At 51.4% G+C, this 21,650-nt stretch overlaps 1 protein-coding gene across 10 annotated transcripts in view; it reads right to left on the minus strand.

Annotated features, from left to right (window-relative positions):
• The window catches only part of ATOSB (atos homolog B), a 39,324-nt gene extending 18,676 nt beyond the window's left edge, over window positions 1-20,648 (minus strand). For 6 of the 10 annotated variants that reach the window (XM_066338394.1, XM_066338395.1, XM_066338385.1 and 3 more), the window contains exons 1-2: window positions 20,568-20,648; window positions 15,151-15,247 (exon numbers count right to left, since the gene is read on the minus strand). The gene's annotated coding sequence lies outside the window, so the exon portion shown is untranslated. Of the gene's footprint in view, window positions 1-15,029; window positions 15,248-20,567 lie in introns of those variants that run through there. The other 4 variants (XM_066338389.1, XM_066338393.1, XM_066338390.1 and 1 more) reach the window with 3 other exon arrangements.
• Window positions 20,649-21,650: the final 1,002 nt, after the last annotated feature.

A 21,650-nucleotide genomic window follows, 5' to 3' on the forward strand; every position in this document is an offset into this window, starting at 1 on the left:
AAGACTGCCAGCAGCCAGCCTTGCAGGACAGATCAGGAAAAGAGCAGCCATGAGAATAAAAGGCTGGCAATTAAACAGAAAATACTGGGAGCAAATAATTCTTTCCAGACAGTCCTTTGCACTCATCTCAGTGTACATCTGCTGAGGATGGTCAAGCAGCTGGAACCTTTAAAAAAGCTACCAGTGACTTCCCTTGCAATCACCACTGTCTCTGGGACAGGCACCATGAGAAAGATAAACTTTACATCTGGAGGAATGGAGGCCAGCATCCTCATGAGCCTTCCAAAAACACCAGCACCCCCCTACACATCACAGCTCTGTTCTTCCAGCAGAGCAAGGAGGATGCTTTACATCCTGTGCTTCACTGCCCACTGGACTCTTGTGTTCATGTGGGAAGGAAATAATGCACACTTACAGAGAGATGGGTGCTCCACCTAAGAGAGGCTGGGCAAGTGAATGAGCTGAGCAATGCCCCTAAGACAGTGCCTCCATCTCCCACCACTGCTAATACCATACAGATGAGTCCAAGTGAGAAGAGGATGGACAGAACAAGACCCCAAGCCCTCCATGTGCCTCCAAGCTGGTCAACCCAATAGTCCATGAGATGTGACATTGCTAAGCAACCTGAGAACTTAAGAACTAAGGAACAACAGTAAGAAGGTACGTCAGAGGGTCGGGGTCCAATCGTGCTAACATTGGGCCAAGTTCAAACAAACTGCTTGGTGTTTGCCCATGCCAGGGGCTGAAAGTCACCAAGTGTGGAAACTGCCTTCCTTCTCTGGGCCCTACTCCAGAGTCTATCTGCCTTGCAGGGAAATATTTTTTTCCTAATATCTAATTGGAATTTCCCTTGTGTGCTGTTGCTTCTCATCCTGCCCATGGGCACTTCCCAAGAGAGCCAAAGCTGCAGCTTCACCACAAACCCACAGCTTGCAGCAGCAGTAAGTGCCCCCTTCCCTGTCTTCCCTCCTCCAGGTTACACAAGCCCACCACTCTCAGCTTCTGCCCACTGCAGCACACAAGAAGCCAGAGCTCCAGCTCATCTCTAAAGACTGTTGGAGCCTGCTGGGCTCCATCCTGCCCAGTCAAGGGTGCCACTAAGGAGGATGGGAGGTACCTGCACCTGCATACCTTGGGGATGTTGAAAAAAGAGACTCATCTCAAAATGTGATCAGCAGGAGCTGCTTTTGTGCAAGTATCTGATCCTTGCTCTGGTTGGTAGCAATAGCAGTGCCTGCTGCAATACACTTACATTATTCCATTACAGAATTCCCAAGTACCTGCTCCAAGAAGTTTGGCTCTAGACAAAGAGAGCTTTGGTTGTGCTGCTGTGGCTCTGATACCAAGGCTGCCTCCACCATGCCCACAAGGGGCCTGGGTGCAAGAGTGATGAGCAGGACAATTGGGAGTCCAACTCAGCAGAGACCAGCTGTGCTAAATGGAAACTCAGCAGTCCAGAGCAGGGAAGCAGCCATCTGTGACCCTTGCAATACCCTCAAGAGTCTGCAGCAGAGCCCAGGTCATACAAGGGGTTTAGGAGCCAACAACCACCCCTGTCCCCAAATCTCCAGTGTATTATCTGCATCCCAGTTCTTTCTCCATGCTGTCTTCACTCAATCCAGAGCTATTTGTTTATCATTCTCTGCCCCAACAAGTATCATTCATTTTCCCATCCTTCATCTGCTCTCTCAGACAATTGGGCAGGATCTGACCAGTACAGAGACTTGCCTAGCTTGCCTAGAGCTGGCTGGACACCCCACTGCCTGTGTGGGGATGAAGAGCCTCTTCACTCACTGGAGGCAAGCATACCTAGTGCCTGTACTGCTCCCTTGCAGTGCTCCTCTTTGGGAAAGCCTAAGCACCAAAGATGCCGCAAGCTTTTCCAGGACAACAACGTACCCACAGATGGAGTTCAGCATGTAGCTAAGATCCTGGCCTGTTCCCAAGGCACAGGCATTGCCTCAACCTACTAAGCCCTGTGGCTTTCCTAGATCTCCTCTGGCACCCTCAGCCCATCTCCCAGGGACTCAGCATAAGCTGCCAGACCCTTGGGCTCCCTTAAAGCCTTGTGCTGGACAAGCACCTGTCTTCTGATTCCCACTGACTCATTCCCCTGTGATTCACCCCTCCTGACTAACTAATTTCTGCCACAAGCCCATGTACAAAGGCAGTGTGTGTATATGAGTGTGTGTGCAAAATGGGCAATGACATAGAGTTTGCAAGGCAGCAAACAGGGAAGGGTGGCCTAACCATGCCAGAACCCTTGCCCCCCACAGCACCTAGAGAGGTAGGGATGACACCACTGCCTTAAGTCCATTGTGAGAAGAAGGGGCAGACGAAGGCTGGGACTGCTGCCAAGATAAGGAGCAATGCTAGGGGAGGGCTTCCTCCAGGCTCCGAGGCTGCCTTCCAGGCAAAACTATTCCCTTTATCAGCCCAACACTACTGGCTGTGGGAGAATTACCCAGCCCTGCCACAGCTCAGATCCACAGGCAAGATATCTGCCAGCTAAGTTGCCTTTGGCTACAGCTAAACACGTCCACTTAGGCTGGTTTTACTCTCCAGAGTAAAAGGTGGACAGATTCCTGGGAGACACAGAATTACTTCTAAGCCTGGCTACAGTCAGCTGGCACCAGCTAATGCCACTGCGCATGGAGGGCCCACAGGCTTGGCCAGTTTCTGAGTGTGGACAGTGTAAGTCATGCACATGATCTGTGTATGCACAGATCCTCTCCAGGCTGCTCCTCTGATTGGAAATTCCCTAATGCTTGGGGCTGAGACTCAAACAGGCTTTGCCTCACATCCTCTCCCTCCCCTCTTTTCCACATCCTGGCCTGTTCTCAAGCCACACACACTGCCTCCACCTGCTAAGCCCTTCCGAGGGCTGTCCAGGTAACCTCAGTCTCCTCAGAGAGGCCACAGCAGCCAAAGGTGACTAGAGGAATATGAAACTGTGCAGCTATGCCAAGCCCACAGTGAGATCTGTGGCACACACAGGGGTTCTGCACATCCATCTGTGTCTCAGCACAGGAGAGCTGTGGTGTGAGCATGAGATGTGGCTCCTGCAGCACACTCAGTCACAGACCTTCAACCCTGCCTGTCAGAACTAGAGGATCCATTTCCTATTGACTACAACAGAAAATTACTGGCATCATACAGGCTCTTCTCCCACTCTTTCCACATCACATGGGTCAGAGTCATGCTGACAAAGGGCTCTGGTCCCTTCCACCCAGGAGCACTTGGCCAGCTGCAGCATTTTACCTGCAGCCACACACAGGATACTTGGGATAAGTACACTGCAAGAGAACAAGTCAGTCAAGCTTTTTGTCTTCAGCAGGGTCACACAGCCCCAGCTTAGACAGAAAGCCCTGATATGCAGGAGTTAAGGCCAAAGTAAACTGTATTTTGGCCTGGGAGTGAGGGACAACACTTTGGGCTGGAATGCCACATATTAATAGGCACAAAGAATGATTTTCTGCCAAAGCTTAGGATTGTATGCCAGAGCTGCTGCTTCTCCCTGGACTTTAAAATTTTTGATCCTCAATATGTATACACAGAGCTTCTTCTCTCAGGACAACAAAATACATGTTGTTGTCCCATGGCATCCTTATGAGCTCCTGCAGCTCCCCCTCACAGCACCTCTCCTCTCATCAGAATGCTCCAGTACTTCAGGTCCTGTCTAAGGGAGCAGTGGGGAGATCCACAACGCTCGCCATGTGTCAGCAGGGCCAACACCAGTGTCACTAAAGTCACAGCAACTGGACAAACTCCTGAACAAAACTCGGCAACCACCACCAGGGCAGACCCAGCAATTTAAATAGACATGCTTAAATCAGCCTACGACCACTGAAAAAATGGGCTTGTCTACAAACTGTAGGAGCCGCCGAGAGAGCAGCAACAAACTATATGAGCTCTTGGACATGGTAAGCTCCCTGACACAGCCCCCGAGCACAGGGGAAGCTGAGAGACTGCCCTACATCCAGTTAAGCAGCTGTGGACTGATCGAATTTGAGCCAGACTGACTGACTTTTGAGCCAGAGTTTCCTGCCACACCCTCTTTTGTGACTCACAGAGGGGTAACATCCCATCTGCAACATCCCTCTCCAGCTGGGATGGGAGAAGGAGAAGAGCAGAGACAGCCAAACTGCTCTTGATTCTGACAAACTCTTCCATACCAAGAGAAACCCTTGCAAGTGCCTCATGTTCCCTTCTGCAGCCCAGGTGGGGGAATGTTTACCCAAAACACAGTGAGTAGACCCTGCTGTCCTCAAACAGCACATTCCATGTCAGCAACCTGGGAACTATCAGCAGAGAGGAGCCCAGTTATCCACCTTTATGTTTGTTAGTGGCAAGCTTCTGCAGCACAGGTGATGTCAAAGGACAGGGTGAGAAGAGAGGATTTGGAGTAACAACAGATTAAGGAATTCACACCTTCTCAAAGTCAATGCTAAGCAGCAACAAATCCATGAAGTTGATGCTTCTGCTGAAACAGTTGCTGGGACAGACGCACAGAGAATGACCCTAAGAACAGGCTGAACAGATGTTTTGGTTTCTGAGAGCTTCAAAACAGCCCCTCTTCTCATGCAGCTCTGTGCTCCCACAGTCCTGCCCATCTAGTGCTTATAAAAGTAGAGAAGCCTCTAGGCTGCTAACTTAGGTGGTGGCTGCAGACATCCTCATGAGATATTGCCTGGAACCAGCTTTCATCTCCCAGGCAGAGCCCAAATAGTTTTTTGCTCCAAAAATCACATCTGATGTCATGTGATCCAACATAAAGATCAGAAGTAGAATCAGTTTCAATTAAAGCTCAGCTTGTGGGGCATGCTGTGCCTGTGGATGAAGCTGAATGGCCAAACCTCAAAGCAAATGGCTTTCAGGTTTTAAGCTGGCACTTAAAACCTGAAAGCTTTAAGGACTAACCACCTTTCCCTTACATGTCTTGGATATGTTGGCTGGATGGCTCATGCCATCCAAAGCTCAAGATGGAAACTACCTGTGTCCACTTTTCATCTTGCTGCAGGAAGGGAAACAAGTTTCTGCCATCCATCCTTTCCCTAGCTCCTTTTGCTGGACCCTCTGCTGCTGTGCCCCATGGGGCATTCTGAGCAGACAACATTAAGAAGAGGGGCTTGGAAACCAGCTAGAATTGGGCCTTCCGGCTCCAACTACACGTGAAAAATCCAGTTTTAGCTCAGGTGGGTATGAAGCTTCCTGTTCTGTCAAAATGTCCATGTAGGCACCAGAGACTCTCCTATTCTGCATTTTGGAAAGATCCTCCCTTAACAGGCACTGCCTTTTACCCTCTGCTGCCTTCACCAGCCCTGAGCAGGCTGGAGAGGCCAAGGTTCTGGGTACACCAGAGGTGCTGCCATGTGTGGGGCAGCCATAAATTCAATAGGAGTAAAGAGGTGGAACAAAACCAAACCACCCAAAAATCCCAGGGAGAAGGTACCTAGCCTTATGTTCAGGCATTATTATGGCTGAGTAAACCCCAGGATACAGTTCCAGCTTCCACCTGCTGTTAAAGCTCTCCACTGAGTTGCTCTCACTTATTTCACAATTTTTTTTTCTCTCTGCCCCACTTGCACCAGGGACCTCAAAGGCTGCTAACTCCCAGCAAAAGGGTCTCCATGACCTTCCTAATTCAACACACTGGGAAAGGCTCAATCAATTCCCTCTATTCCTAGGCCAACACAGACTTAAAAGCTCTCTTTGTTCTTGTTACAATCCCTATCCCACAACCATGACTTAACCCTTAGGGCACTGCCTCAAATGAAGAGAGTTTCATGGAAGCAAGGCAGTTTGCAGCATCCATGGGAAGCGGGACCTACCCTCCACTTACAAAAAAGCTGTACTATCTGCTGGTGGCTCGAAGGAGGCATCAGATACACACAAGGGTGGGAAGGATGTCTCTGTCCATGTTCATCATTATTACAAACTACTGTGCCTCACACTGCTGCAGCAACACAGGCAGGGTTTGGGCTTACATCTCTTTATAGTCTCCTAGTTTTGCTCTGCCTGCCCTCAGTTCAGCAGGGTTATTACAAAATATGCTCCATGCATGCAAGATTTGGGGTTACACAGAGGAACACGGATGAGGAAGGAAACAGCTGGGACTGGGTACCCCACTGTCAGTCTTGCAAAGATTCCTCTGCTCCTGCCCCCAGGCAGAGCCATTGCTCCATGACCAGGAGCAAATCAGCCAGCGAGGGATACCAGGCTGTTACTACACACTTCTTGCCCTGTCTGAGTTAAGCTCAGACCCACATCCTGATCAGCAGCCCAAAGTCACAAGCTGGGGAAGCGGTGCTTGGGACTGTGCATAATTATGCATCCTGGACATGGGAATGCAGGAGACATGGAAGGTACAGGCAGGTCTAAGTTCCCAGCATGATCCCTGGCACAGGAAAAGGCAGTACGGAGCAAGGGCTGCCAAAAATGCCAGCTCCGCAGCTAGAATAGAGCTGCCCAACAACATCCTGAAACACGAGTTCCATGGCAGACAGAGTCAGCTTGTACCACTGCACCCCAAAACACCACCCGGCAGACAGGATGGGGTAGGGCCACCTTGCATCACGCTAAAATGCCATTTCCTACTAGCTGCTATAACTTCCCCTCTGCCCCTTTCTGGTCCTCCTCCACCCCCTTCCTTCTCCTCAGGCTTCAGGGAAACTGAGTCACAGCATGCTGGCCCTGCCCTGAGGAAGGAAAGTGGGTGGGCAGCCCCAAGCCCCTGGCACTGCATGGGGAGCAGAGCAAGAGTGTACCAAGAACTCTGAGAACCCCAATGATGGGAAGGGATTTAAAGGTACCCACATATTTTACATCATGCAGCTTTCCCAATTGTGACTCTCCTCTGTTCCAACCTCTCTTAAAGCAGAAGTTGGCCTCAGTCTGCTGCTGGCCATACTGGGCTGAGCTACACAAACTGACCGACATGCTCTCTGCCACCAGAGGGGACCAGGACATGCAGTAACTTAGCATAGCCCAGGAAAAAAAATAAAAAAGAAAAAAAAGAATTAAAGACCTGGATAGAGCATTATAAATCAGAAGAGTGCCACAGGTCTCAAAAGGCTGGGGTGGGGGGTGGAACGAATGCTTCATTGAGAACTAGGGGACTGTATGCTGGTACCTGACACTGAAGGCAGTTTTGAGAACTTCATTGAGAACAAGTCATGGCATTTTTTACCTTAAAACATTCCTGTGTTTGAGTGAAGACTTGATACTCTGGTCCAGGAGCTGGTTAAGTTTCCAGGTACTGGCCTCAGGCTCTCTAATTTTATCATACACATACAGAAACCCTTTTGAGGACCTGCTAACCAGTAAAGCTTCCCAGGACCAGGTCTACAGCAGTATTCACCCACAACAGAACCCTTTAAAATCCCTGATTGGTGCAATAACAAACCACCACTCATCTATCTGCCTTGTAGACAGGTAAGTTCAAGACTTGTTCATTCAGGCTCTGGGTCAGACATCTCATGAATGTTATTAAAGTTATGGTTTCATGAGTATGTTTCTCAAGATTGCAGTGAAGTTAAGAGTCCAGCATTGCCCAGTTCAGCTGGGACAAAGAATGGGAAAACTGAACTCAAGCTGCAAAAAATGTACAGCTGTTACACACTGCTCATATGTAAGTCTCCTGGCATCTTTTCCCAGGCGTCTGTCTTCTTGATTGCCTTGCTCCACCTTCCTGAGGACTCTCTGAAAACTGACCCTTTCACCCCTCTCCAGGGAAGTGTGTTAAGGTGGTATTTGCTGTTATTGTCATGCAAAGCATAACATTATTGCAATACCCTTGCCCCAGCTCTATCTCCCAGGACAACATAATACTAGATGAAATTCATTATCCCCTATCACTTTATGGTACTATCTTTTCATTTCTCTGTTAACACACATCAGAGACGTATTGAGTTTCAGGCCAGCTCACTCCAAAGGAAATTCTCTCTTGCCTATACAGGGATTTGCACAAACGATGCCTTTTTTTTTTAGTACCAAAAAAAGCCCAAACCACCACCAAAAAGTAATTAAAAAAAGCCCCCACAAAAACAAAAAGCAAGCAAACAAACAAACAAACAAAAAACCAACAACAACAAAAAAACCCACCAAAAACCAACCAAACTGCACTCTTCTCTCCCCCCCGCCAAAACCACCAAAAAACCCCAAAATGACCAAAACCAAACCCAAAAATACCCACACTCCAAAAATAGCACTTGAAGGTTCATTTAAAGACAGAATTTGCGTTTTCCCTCCAGACCACCACTTTGGTCAGACCTTTCCCAGGCTCTGGAGGGCAGCATTCTCACTCAAGCTCAAACAGCTTCATCAGCAATGTTTGAAGTCCTGTAGTGAGGATGCTTTAAGGGTGAGATGCTTGTTCCTTCCCAAAAGTGCCTAGTACATGAACATAGGTATTTCCTGGTGAACTGTCCCTCCTTGCTTCCAGCCTACATTACACGGGTGACCTCTGATAGCAGCCTTCCTCTGCAAACATCACTGCGTTTTGCTCTATTACACCAACACTGTCATATTGTAGGGAAACAGAATTAAACAGCTGAAATATGTAATAAATCATCCCTATTGAGCTGCCAGGGAAATTGCTGCACAGAAGAAAGAGAAGAGCTGTAAGTCTGTTTCCCCTACAAATCTAAGCCACAGAACAGCCTTTGGTTACAGGGAATAGGCACAGCAGCAAGAGGAGCACTTTCAGGGTGGCAGATTGATGCCACCAATTCTTCTGTTTTCTCTCTCCAGATTTATCACATGGCCAGAACAGATCATTGCAAATACCTTAAGATCCCAGACTGTCAGCCTAGAAAAGAGGTCAGAAGACCAGACCTAGATGAAAAGCCTGGGAATGTTCTAGTTCCGAAAACACAGCTTATATTTTTAGCTTTTGCTGCTGTTAAAGGTGAAGTGAAAGCAAAGCTCAGACTCCCTACTTGATGCCATATCTGCTTTATTTTGCTGGCAGCCACAGCAGAGAGGATCTTGCGAATTACACCCTTTGTCCACTGCTGGCCCAGCTATGCTAATCTCATCAGCAATGCAACGCTGGTATAGAAAGGGCTGAGTGGCAGTGCTGGTCTGACAGCTCCAACAGTGCTGACTGCAATAAGAAAATCCTGATACATGGCATCCAGGCATCTTCTCCTGGCCTGAGTGGAGCTAAGAGTTGGCTCTTGCAAGCCACTCTTCATGCATCTTCCAGACAATTTGTACAGCACAGCTGGACTCAGCTACCTTCTCACAGTTTAGGGAATGCAATAGAAACACCCATGGAGTCAAAGAATCCCCTTGGTCCCACTGATCTATCACTTCTCTGCTGAAATCCCCACCACTCTTCCACAGCAGCAGCATTCAGGTCGGTCCTGATGTCCCGCAGGGCACAGGCAATTTTTCAGAGTGACACTACTCAGGATGGTGTCCCTGGCTGATTACAAGTAGGCATGCATGTCCTGTACTTGCCTCAGGTAATGGCAGAGGCAAATCAAAGTAACACATAACCCACGAAGCACTCCCCCAGCTTCAACACCATGGCTCAACCAGGAGGAAATCGCTCTTGGTTGCCTCTCCATATTTATTCCAGCATTGCCTATCTTAACTCCTCCCCAAATCAGCAACAGACTATTTGACTCCAGTACCTTTAGGCTTTTTTGGTTCTTTGTGCTTAAAACTGTATGGTATGAACAGGTAAGACAGAGAAAGAGGGGGCAGCACTTCAAAGATTACATGGTTGTAACTCTTGGGGTCACAGCACCCAAGAGATTGAGCCTTGGGCAGTGTGATCTTGGCAGGCAAGACATTTTACAAATGATAAAAGAGAAAACATCTTCTGACCTAGAAAATGGCAATTCCTACCCCAAAACACACATATGACCCAGAGCCTCATCTGCTGGGCTCTGCATCACTCCATGATATTTCACAGCACATCTCGGGACCTCGGTCCAGAGGAAAGATGAGAAACCACCAGCCATGAAAGTGGGGTCAGAGGGAACAACAGTGTGGCTCAATGGACTTCTACCATCTTCTGCTGTCACCTGCACCCATAATATAATGTAACATCAACTCTCATACCAGCTCCTGAAGGTCACATATATGGATAGCAGTGCTCGAGCTGCTGACCCAAAACTGCCTTCAGTGTCAGGTACCAGCGTCCCAGATTCCTCCATGGGAAGGAAGCTCCAGCTCCCAGCGCAGAGCAAGCTCTTCCCCTCTGAACACAGAATGAACCTGTTGGAAGTGAGAGGGAGGAAGCAGACTGCTGTCTGCTATAGGCGGCTTTCCTAGAGCCTCCATATTCCAGCTTCCACCTCCTTGTTTGCTGTCTCTTGCAAACACAAGGGTCTGGAGTCCAGGGAACATTGTGCAAACAAGTCTAGCCTATTTGGCAGTTTTAAGATGACTGAAACTGCATAACTGGAGGAAGTGGGCAGTCCTTACAGATCTTACAGTAACCCTACAACAGAGAAGAACACTAGAACATATTGAAAAGGGTGAAATTGTTTTCAGAGCAATACATGACACCTCTTATCCTGGAAAGGAGAGGTCACAGCTCAGGAAAGGATTATGACATTTGTGAGTGCATAGCTATTTGGGTAGCTCACAGCCTGGCATCCTTTCCCATCCATTTTTGACTGAACATCGTAGTCCCAGACAGACTCTGGCCACAGACACTAGAGCAGCATGTGCCACCCCATAGCAAGCTTCCAAATAACCTCCATACATCTCCAAGAACATGGTTCCCCTCTCACTCTGGGCTGGGCACAGAGCTGTGGGCAGGGCGTTGCAGCTCACTGCCAGCAGTGACCTTTGAGAAGTGTAATGAGAGAGGTTTACAGCTCACACAGCCATCCATGTTGACATGAGCAAGCTTTGCTTGCTGCCAGCTGGTCCTTTTCCCTGGCTTACATCCAGGCCTTTAGGCATATCATGGATGACAGGTCAGGTCTCAGTCACACTCACATTATGGCCAGGCTGGAGATGGCTTCCTGACCCACTCCCTCTGCTAGTGAGCGCATGATTTCCCCTTCACCAATGAAAGCCAGCTATCTTACCAGTATCTGGTAAGGGGTCTACCCAAAGGCAGCTTCAAAAATGCTTAATTTCTCCTTTACCTACCCCAGAGGATGGTCTCAGACCATATCAGAGGGGTCACAAGAGTGTCTGCTCTCCCTCAGAGCACAGATACCCTAGAGCAAGGCAAACTGGCCGTGCAAGGTGGACAGAACAGCACAGCACAGGGCCAGGCATCCTGGGAAGGTGCAGTCATGGCTGAAGCCACTTACATTGATTAACTGAGGATAAGCAAGAGCAGCAGTACACGGTACACTGAGGGGGATCAAGAGATTACTTTCTTCCTGGCTGGGCCTGCTCTGCAGCTCAGGGCTTCAAACCGAACAGGTCTATAAACAGGAGCTGTCTGCCCACACTCCAGCAAGGGATGAAAGAGGGGAAAGGATGGACAGAACACCTGTGGCCACTCATCCTGAGGCTGCTGCCAGAGAACAGCTCCAGATGCCAGATTGTCAGGCAGGAGTCCAGGGGTGCCAAGCCCACAGCTTGGACTGGGCTGCACTGAGGGCTGTGGCACTTTGCACATTTGCCTGACTGCTCTTCTACCTTGTCAATGATGCTGCTAGTGGTAAGTGGCCATAGCAATACAATCCAGCATGGAGACTCCCCTGTCTCCATTCCCCCTTGCTTGTCCTCTTCCTGCTGCTCCACACATGAAACAGCTCAAAGCCTCAATTTTACTCCCAAAAGACAGCACCTTCACCAAGGAAGGAAAGGGGGCAGAGGTGGAAGCCCACTCCCACAAGCCCTCATCCCTGCCCACCTCAGGGGCAAGGACCCTACTCTGGACCCAGGTGCATTGCACCCCACCTTGTCTATTCTCAAGGCAAGTCACAGGAGAGCCACACTGACAGATCTGGGGAATAGAGGGCTTTTTAACTGCATCTCCTTTTTGCTGTGGCAGGCAAGGATGCTTCAACATCCTCACCTGTTCCACAGGGCCTGCTCCATGGAGGTGACATGCAGCCCCTGTCCAGTCCATCCCAACACAGCTGCCTGCAGGTCAGAAAGCCCCAGGAGCTCTTCCTGGATAGCAGTAGCACCAGATGGGAATGGGGGTCTCAGACTCTTGTTGCATCCTGGCAGGTACGTCCTAATCCTCTGCTCTTCAGTTCCAGTTTCCACTTCAGGCAGGTCTGTACCGCTGCATGAAATCTCACTGTGCCTTGATTGAATCCAATTCAGTTCTTGAATTGAAAGGTTCCTACTTTGTTTCTTGCCCTGAAAACTCCTCCCTACCATTGCTAAGTGCCACTAAACAGTTATGCATGCTGCAGAGCTCCTCTTCCTTTCACCTCTCTCACACAGGCACAAGACACAAGGGGAAGACAAAGGACCCTCTTGAACCACACTCAGGAGTGATAACAATCAATATCTTTAAACATGTAAATTCAACAACTTTGCAGACAAGAAACAAACAAACAAACAAACAAACAAAAACCCCACCACACCAAAAAATAAAACAAACACCAAACAAAACAAACAAAAAAAACCCCAAACAAACAAAAAAACCCCACCAAAACCAACAAACCAAAACCCAAAAACCCTTCTAAAAGCTCTGCTTCTCTCTCTGTTCTGCCTTTTCCCACAGTTACATCACATGAGGGTTATAGCAGAAGCTAGCAAAGCCTCGGTCCTGATCCAGGATGACTCATTGGGCTCCAGAGGCTGTGTAACTTCCTTCTGATACCATCAACCATGCCTTACACAGCTAAAAATAAAGATGGGCCAAAACTGCAGAGCCACATCTTGCCTCAACATGAAACTTAGCAATGCTCAGCACTGCTGAAAAATTACCTGAGCAGGTGGAAACCAAAAAGTGCAGGGAAGCCAAAAAAGTCTTGGGTGTACCAAGAAGGGAGAATCCAAGATGCCACACCCTGTGCTATGATGGAGGGCTGGAAGATGGTGGTGGCAGATGGCAAGTAGCCATCCAGCCATACAGAGATGGCCATGGCGAGGATCTCACCTCACTCAGCTGTGGGCTTTGGACATTTCCACGCCTAGAGGTTTTGTGGAAGACTGTCTTCAGCAATGCATGCTCCCATCTGAGACAACAGGAATCAACTGCTGCATACAGGAAGGATGCTATGCTTTTGGCAGGAAAAGATTGGAAAGCTGCAGCCTGCTTCCCACCAAGCAACAAGTGGACATCTACAAAGCAAGGTCCAAGGAATATTTGGAGCTAAAGGTTAGAAAAAGGGCTCACAGCTGATATGCTCCAGATGTTGAGCTAAGTGAGGAATTCAAAGTTCTTCCTAATCCCTGGGACACTGTGCTCATAGCAAAACCTTCACACATGAAGATACAGGATTCTCACACAGATCTTAGCAGGAAGCTGTAGGATTGCACACAAATAGGAGCTCAGAGGGACACTGTACAGCATTTAGAAATCTAAAATAGCCTCAGCAGATGATCTTGTGCTCCATTCTTGGGAGCAGCAAGAACTGAACAAGGATCCAGCTGTCCCAACACTCCCATGAACAGGATCTTTGAATGCCCGACCTATTTGCAACAGAGATGGTAAGGCAAATAGGGGATTCCTTGCATAACTCCAGCGCCAATATCCACAAGGAACCCAGAGTCCCAGTTCTGAAGGAGGAGATAGAATTCTCTTATGGTTTTCAGTGAAAGACACCTAGTGCTACATCAGGCTCTGGGGCAAGGGTAGCCTACACACACCAAGAGAAGGCTGGAAGACATTAGGCTGACTGCTTTCTGTTGAAGACATAAACTCCACTTTGCCCATTTGTTAGGTTTCCCAGCACAAGGCTCCATCCCATTCCAAGAGAGAGGCATTGCAATTTTGTCCACGAGTCTGCAAGCTGTACTGGTTTCCAGACTACTGTCTGCTGCACTAAACAGGGGAGCCCTGAGAGGATGCTGTGAACTTAGTGGACTGGGATCTGCAAGTAGCTCCAGCAGAATTGAGAGCAAACCTTTTTTCTGGTCTTTGCCATGTCTCTCATTACTAAGAGAGATATAAAATCCCATCATGGAATTTGTGAATGCCACAACCCAGCTGGATAAAGGGGCCACTCTGCTGTCACTGCATTGTGTGATTGGTAATTATAGCACAGAGCACTGGCATGAGCCAGTAAAGAAAGAGAACTTCTTTATTTCCTTTCACCTTCACAAGTAAATCTATCCCTGCCTCACCCACTGTGGGTACCACTTCAGCACGAGGCTGAAGGATGAGATGGCCTGAGGCCCAGTTTCCAGCTGCCTCTGGACTGGTCCCAACTTCCCTGGCAGACACTTCAGAGGAAGAGCTGCAGAGCCTGATCAGCCATGCATCCTAAAGTATGTCTTCCCCATATAATCTCTCCTGGCCAAATCACATCTGAACGTAGGGATGAGAGAAGGGTTCAGCTTGCCCTGCCTTAGGCACAGTCCTGATGAGGACTCCCTTCCAGGTGAGAGCACACTGTGCAGGTAGGGCAAGCACTGCTGGATTCTAGGCGGGCACACAAGCATCCATGGACTGGGCAGGAAGCCCACAGCCATCTCAGGCTGCTCCAGGCTGGTTACTTTGGAGCAGGGCAATACAAAAACTGCTGGTCCTCCTGAAACACTTTGTCTGAGCCTCACACAACAAAGCCAAACAACAAAATCCTGGGAAAATGCAGGGAAAACCCAAATGCTTCTAACAAAAAACAGCTACATCTACCACAAGCTCTGAGTAAAGTCTCAGCTGGGTTCAGGTGAAGGACAGCAGGGACCTGCAGCTGGAAAATTCAATCCTACTGATATGCAGAAGGATGAGTGTGGCAAACAGCACAGACTGCAAGTTCCCAAGGGTTTAAAACACACCACCCTTGAGCTCCTGACAACTGTGTGCAGGGTTTAACAGTCTTAGCAGCACTGGTTCCACACCTCCAGGTTCCCTTTGCCATGCTGACAGCCATGTGGGATACAGGAGCACCCAAAAAACCTTGGCTGTGGGAGAACCTCACCTGGGTGACATCAACTTTACAGAGTTGCCCCTGTGAGCCAATGGGAGAGCACAGAGTTCTCTGTTTCTTCATGCAGCCCTGATGAGGAAAGCGAAATCAGTGATATCTGAAACTTGCTAACCTCAGTGTAGGGCTGAAGCAGACAGAGAAGGCAGCTCTCAGCTGTCAGCCCTTGCAGTGTGGCCTTGAGGTTGCTTGTTCTGGCTGTCTTGGGTCACCTGGAAAGACAAGTCCACACACACAGGTTCAGCTGGAACACTGGGTGGGCAGTAATGCTTCTCCCAGCCCAGTGAATTAGTGGCCCATGCACAGAAGTGAGAGACTGCAAGCACCCCACCACCTCAAATATCCCACCACATCTTTTACCAGGGCTGACGCTGCCTCTCCAGCTGCAGCCCTGACTCCCTCCTGGGTTCCAGCTACCCCCAGTTCTCTGCATGACTCCAGATGGGCACACAGTTGGTTCTCCAGAGAGAGCTGCTAAGGTCACATCCATGATCTCCCTCCCCAGATTTCAGTGGGAAATAAAGGCCTTTCTGTGCCTTTGGCTTTGTTCTTGTCCACCCACACAGCTGTAGGCTTCCCTATCACACAGTACTTTGCAACCCATCCTTTGCTGTACTCAAGTGGGTGCGCTGGCATATGGTTTATCTGCAAGAACAGGCACTGGCTGTGGTCCCCACAGGCCACCTGCTAAGCCACCCCATGGAGACATAGAGCCAGGGCAGGGAGGGACAAACTCCACTGCTGGAGAGACACCCCTCCCAACAACCCAAACAGACCAAGACAAATCCAACGCCACAGTGTTTCCCAGGCTACGGGGAAGGGAGAAAATTACAATTGCTTAATAGAAATCTCCCAAGAAGCCTGCCAACACCACCACAAAGATGTTGTTTAAGTCTCCTCCCCAGGCTCCCAGTGCTTTAATTGCAGACCAGTGGATCACACTTTGTGGGGGCTAGGTCCTTGTGCATGGTCTTCACAGCAGATCCTGAAAATCAGGATGGTAGTGGCCTCCCCAGGGTCAGGTCTGACCTTCCCCTGGTTGCAGGCAAGATAGGCAAAAGCTGCTGTGAGGCAGCTCCCTCCTCCCCAGCCTGACCATCCACACAGGCAACCACCCTGCAGCACCACCACAGCATAGCCCAGCTGTGACCAGAGCTGCTGGGCTGAGGAGCAGAGCACTGCAGACAGGCTGCCAGTGCCCCAGGAGCACAGCCTTCACACCATGGTGCAGGGAGGCATGGCCACACTACCCTACTGGGGCTTCAGCCCTTTATACAAATCCTGAGGGCACTCAGAGAGTTTGTGCTTAATGACACCTACACTGGCATCTCAGGAGAAGTCCCACCTGGAAACTAGCAGCCATGCACAAGGGCTATCAGTTTTGAGAGCTTATAAGCAGAAGAAGCCCCTGTAAATGCAGCATGTGTATATGTAAATATACATATATTGAAAACCCTCCACCAAGTCCCTGCTTTAGCACTCTGTCTTTCAGAAAAGGCTCAAAAGGCACTAAGCCTGAGCAGTGACAAGAATTGCTTTGGACATGGCTGAAGTACTGCCACCCACATACTGCAGCAGCACAGGAAGCGATGGCAATGTATCTGACAGGGATGGGTTGCAAACACTACCCAGGAAGAATGCAATTACCCCAAATGGACTGAGGCCAGGAGATCTGGATTACGACCTCAGCTCTTGCATAAAGGGCTTTGCATCTTTGTTCACTTCCAACAACAAGAATCTCAGGGTTGACATCAGCCCTGGCCTGGGACATGGATTTGTTACAAAAAGAACTTCCAGCTGAATCACTAACTTCCCATTTTGCAGCACACAGGACTCCTTTGAAGGTTTCCCATCCAAGTACTGTTCTACCATCATACTGCTTAGCTGGGGTGTTTGTCCAGGCCACAGGCAAGTATGACTGCAAACCACTGGCCAGTCTTGAAAAAGCTCTCTGAAATGCAGAGCATGTGAGCCCAGCTGCTTTTCATTCAGGATTCACAACCAGCTGAAGACGCAGACAGAAACAAGGGAAAACATGTTAACTGGCAGCTGGGCATTCACAGGCCAAGAAAGGGAGACTGTGAAAGAGAGGGGCAGAGCCAAAGGAAGGATGAACAGAAACACCTCCCTGTCAAAGAAAATAATTTTTAAAGCAGGCCTTAAACTTTGTGGGACCAAGTTCTCTGGAGGTTATATTCACCTGGCTCACTTGCTCACAAGCAAAAGCAAAATGAAGTAACAAAGGATTGAGCTGATCAGAAAACAGGCTTCGGGGAGCAGAGGAGCCAGGCACTGCAGATGGAAGGATCAGAAACATGGTTAACATGGCATTACCAGGACACAGAGACCCACACAGCTCCCTGGAAGAAGGGGGTCCTTCATGAGAATTATGCGATGTGGAGAGACATCAGGCAAAAGCCTCTCACAGAAGACTATCCCAAAGTAACCTGCAACAATCTCACTAAGTAACTGCAATAAACCATCTGCCAGCATACAAATATCTCCTTTCAGGATTTCTCCCATGCTGCCCTTCACACCTGTCCTGTTTCCAACCTAACTCATTAATTCTTCCAGCTACCAAAGCCTCTGATAATTTGATTACAGCTCCATTGACAGCACGCTGAGGACACCACTTTTCCAACCATATGGCTTCACTTTCTCCTTTCATGTCTGTGGTCACATACCTACCAACAACAGGTTTTCTTGTTCTGCATTAGGAAGTGTCCTGGCCCCCAGGCGTGATGCATTTCCACACAGCACACGGTGTGTGGATCATGGTGCCAACCAGATCTAGCAGAGGACAAACAGAGGCAGGCCCAGAGCAGTAAGAACATCTAAAGGACTTGTGAAGAGCCAAGAGTCTTTGCCTTTGAACACTCAGATCAATAACCATCCCCTTCCATCACCCCCACACAACAAGGTTTGGGTACCTCTGGCTTCTGGTACCTAGCACAGTCATGCAGAAACGTGCCAGGGGAAGCAGCCTGTAGCACTCAGCAAGGAGGAAGATGAGGGGCAAAGATGTGCTTCTCTGCCCTCAGAGGTGCCTTGAATATAGGAGGAAACTTCCTCCTCCTGCTCTGCATGCTCAGAGAGAGAAGAGAGCTTAGGGCAGAGGGGTTGAGAAAGCTCAGCACCAGCTGAGGGGGGGTGTAGGGGCTGCGGCCTTCATCCGATTTGGAATAAGCCAAGAGGAGTGAAAGAGCGGCCCTACCAGTAAAATTTCAATTTTCTGTAATTCCCTAAAGGACACTTCTGGAAAGGGCAAATGTGAAAAACAGAGCATGGAGAGCTGCTCTAAGTTTGCTGCAAAAGCAGGGAAGCAAGAAAGCTCTTCAGCATGCTGTGCCTCTGAATAGCAGAGTTCCCACAGTGCAAGGTGACCCCACCAGCTTCCCTTCTTTCAGTGGAAAAGAAACCTATGAGGAACACAAACAAGGCAGACTGGCACAGCTGAAACAGCCCAGCACTGCTCCAGCTGTGACTGGACCTTGGTCCACAAGCCCAGCTAATCAAGGGCCACAGCTGTACAGCTGACGTGACAGCAGGGAGGGCTCTGCTGTCCTGAGCACCCCAGGCTACACGGGAAGGTCCCATCAGAGTCAGCAGGAACCAAGTGTTACAATTAAATGTTATGGGAGTAGGGGGCTGGAGGTCAGGCGAGGGCAAGTGTGCTGACTCCCTGGCAAAAAACACTGTGGCAGCAGTGTCCCTCAGAACCAACCCGGTCGGAAACCCTCAGTCCTGCCAACTCCCACCAGTGCCCTGCCCTAGTGCAGGGACTGCATGCTGGGACATGTAGAGTCCTCATCAAGGCCCCAACACACACTCACGCTGAGACCCACACCATAGGAACTGCTGCTGTGAAACAAGGCGGTGACGAGGCTCTACAGGATGACTTCATTCTCCTGGTCCTCAACCTAAAGCCCAGCCCTGTCAAAAGCAACCTAGCACTATCACATTGGGAGTTTTCTTGTGTCACTTGCCAGACCTTGTTCACCTCCTCGTGTTACCAAGCTTGCCAAGACACTGCTTCGTGTCAGGGTTCAAGCCTGCTACACTCTCCACAATTTCCCAAATTCCCCTCTTTGCTGATGCCAACAGACACGATTCAGGGAGAGGGCAGGTCTGTAAGCAGATCTCTGCTTGTCTGACGTTTTTAAAAAGGCAATGAGTGGAAATGATTCTAAAATTTAAATTTAGAGCACAACATTCTTCCACCATACACTTTCCACAGCAGCTGCAAATTTCACACTTTTTCTTTCAAAGAAAAATAATAAAAGGAGTACGGAAGTGCGGAGGTAAGTGCCTGCCCTTTGTACTGATGGATCACGTTCACGGGTGGGTTGGGAGCAAGCCCACCTCCCCAGCACCCACCGCGCAGCCATTCCCTCTGCTTTCCCCAACAGGCCACCTTTCCAAACATGACATTCGGGCTGCCGAGCGCACGCCGCCTGCGCGATTCCTGTACAAAACCCGCAAAAGGCTTGAAAACCTCGCTAGGTCGGCAGCTGCTGATTTCGGGTGCGTGATTGTGTCGGACGGGCCCTTCCGCCCGCGGCTGGCTGTCACCAGAGGGCGGCGGATGCCGGGGTTCACATCCGCCCCGGCGCCCACCCCGCAGCCCCACATCGGGGCCTGGGAAGGGACCCCCGGGGCAGGTGCCGCCCGAGCCGCGCCTCCTGCGCCCCTGGGGGGGCCCGGCCCCACCGCCGCCGGCTGTCCTGAGGGGCAACCCACCAAGTCCCAGCTGGGTTGGAGCTGATGCTTGCGGGAGGAAGAAGAAGAGGAGGAGGCCCCACCGTGCAGGCAGAGCTGCGGACAGGCTGTCCCTGCCCATGTCACAGCGCAGAGGACGTGGCCCTGGTGGGCGAGACCAGGGGCAGCGCAGCCTCCCTGAGCTGCCGGGGAACTGGGAGCCAGGATCGGGGACACCCTGCAGCACCCTTCTTCGGTCCCTCCCGCCTCCCCCCACACCTGCCTCTGGCAGACACAGCCCTCCCGAAGCCTCAGTTCCCCCCGGCACACCCCCTCCCCCTCCTCCCCCCCCCCCCCCCGCCAAAGTCGCTCTGCGGTCACATCGCCGCCTGCCCCCCTCCTTCACCGGCATCTCCTGCCACAGCCTCCGCCGCAGCCAGCTCCTTGCCGGCCCAAGTGCCCCAGCTACAGCTCCCCACCCCAGTCACAATCTCCCAAACTCAGAGACCCCCATCGCTATTATGATCTCTCCAGCTCAGAGATCCCCATCTTGGTCACCGTCTCCCCCCCGCTCATAGTCCCGTGTTCCGTTTACGGCCTCCCCCATACTACCCGATCACGGCCCCTCCTGGTCGCGCCGCCCCCAGCTCCCGCTTGCCCCTGCGGTCTGAGCCCCCGGTCCAACGGCCCCCCGAACCTTCTGGAACACAGGGATGGCGGCGGAGGTGGGGAGCACGAACCCCTTCGCACACCGCAAGGACGGCCCGTCTCCGCCGAAGCCCGGTCCTGCCCCGCGCCCCCCGGCCCTGCCCGCCGCGGCCCCGCCGGACCCACCAGCGCCCCCTCCGCCGCTGCCGCCGCGGCCCCGACTGTGCGCCGCTCCTCTGCTCCTTCCGGGTGCCGCTGGGAACACGCCCCCCGTGCCCGCCTCCCGCTCGCTGATTGGTCTTCTGGGCGGGGCAGGGCGCAGGGCGGGACGAGAAGCGGGGCCGCGTGGCCAATGGGCGGTGAAGCACCTCGCCGAGACCCCGCCCATTGCCCGCCCCCTCCACGTGCGGGAGTGTGATGACAGCGGAGAAGGGGCGGGCCCAGGAGGAACGGCTTCTCATTGGCCGCCGGAGGCCGTGGGGGCGGGGCCTGGCTCGGCGCGGGGCGGGACTGTCGCCCCCGACGCTGCGGGCTGAGGGGGGACCCCTGGCCGGCGGCGGGGCTGAGACACGGCCCCACGGGCACGGCATGTCCCACCCACGGGCACGTCTCCACGAGAGCAGTGGGTCCCCACCCACGGGCACGTAATGTCCCACACACGGGCACGGCCCCACGAGAACAGTGGGTCCCACCCCACAAGCGCAGCGGGGCCCCACGGGCACGATGTGTCCCACCCCACGGGCAGCCATTTCATCTCTAATACATGTCCCACCCCGCGCGTCCACCGTGTGTCCCACCCTGCGTTCACACCCACGGGCAAGCATGTCTCAATCCCACAGACACTCTTTGCCCAGCCCCACGAGTGAGACAAAGGTGTGCCAGCCCCAGAGACAGCCCTCCCTGGCCCCAGGGTTACAGCCTCCCCCAGGTGAGACCCCCGCGGTGTCCCTTGCCTCATGTCCCGAGTGGGCTGACCCTGGTGTTCCCCATTCCTCAGGTGGTGCTGGTGCCTGGCAGGACGGGTCTGCTGTCCACCCACACTGCCGGGCTAGGAACTATCCGTGCCGGGCAGTGCCAGAGCCCACTGTTGGTGTCAGACCCGAGGGGGCATCTGCCACCCGGGACATGCCTACTCAGAGCTACTTAAACACCCGGCAGCCGTGGGCACCTGGGCACTGCCACCCGCCTGTAGGGACGCCGGCAGGACCCACTGCCCCGAGAGGAAGCAGCCCACAACTCACCAGCCTGACCACAGGCCATTTAGGTCAG

This window comes from Sylvia atricapilla, chromosome Z (genome assembly GCF_009819655.1).
Source record: "Sylvia atricapilla isolate bSylAtr1 chromosome Z, bSylAtr1.pri, whole genome shotgun sequence".
Lineage (NCBI taxonomy): Eukaryota > Metazoa > Chordata > Aves > Passeriformes > Sylviidae > Sylvia > Sylvia atricapilla.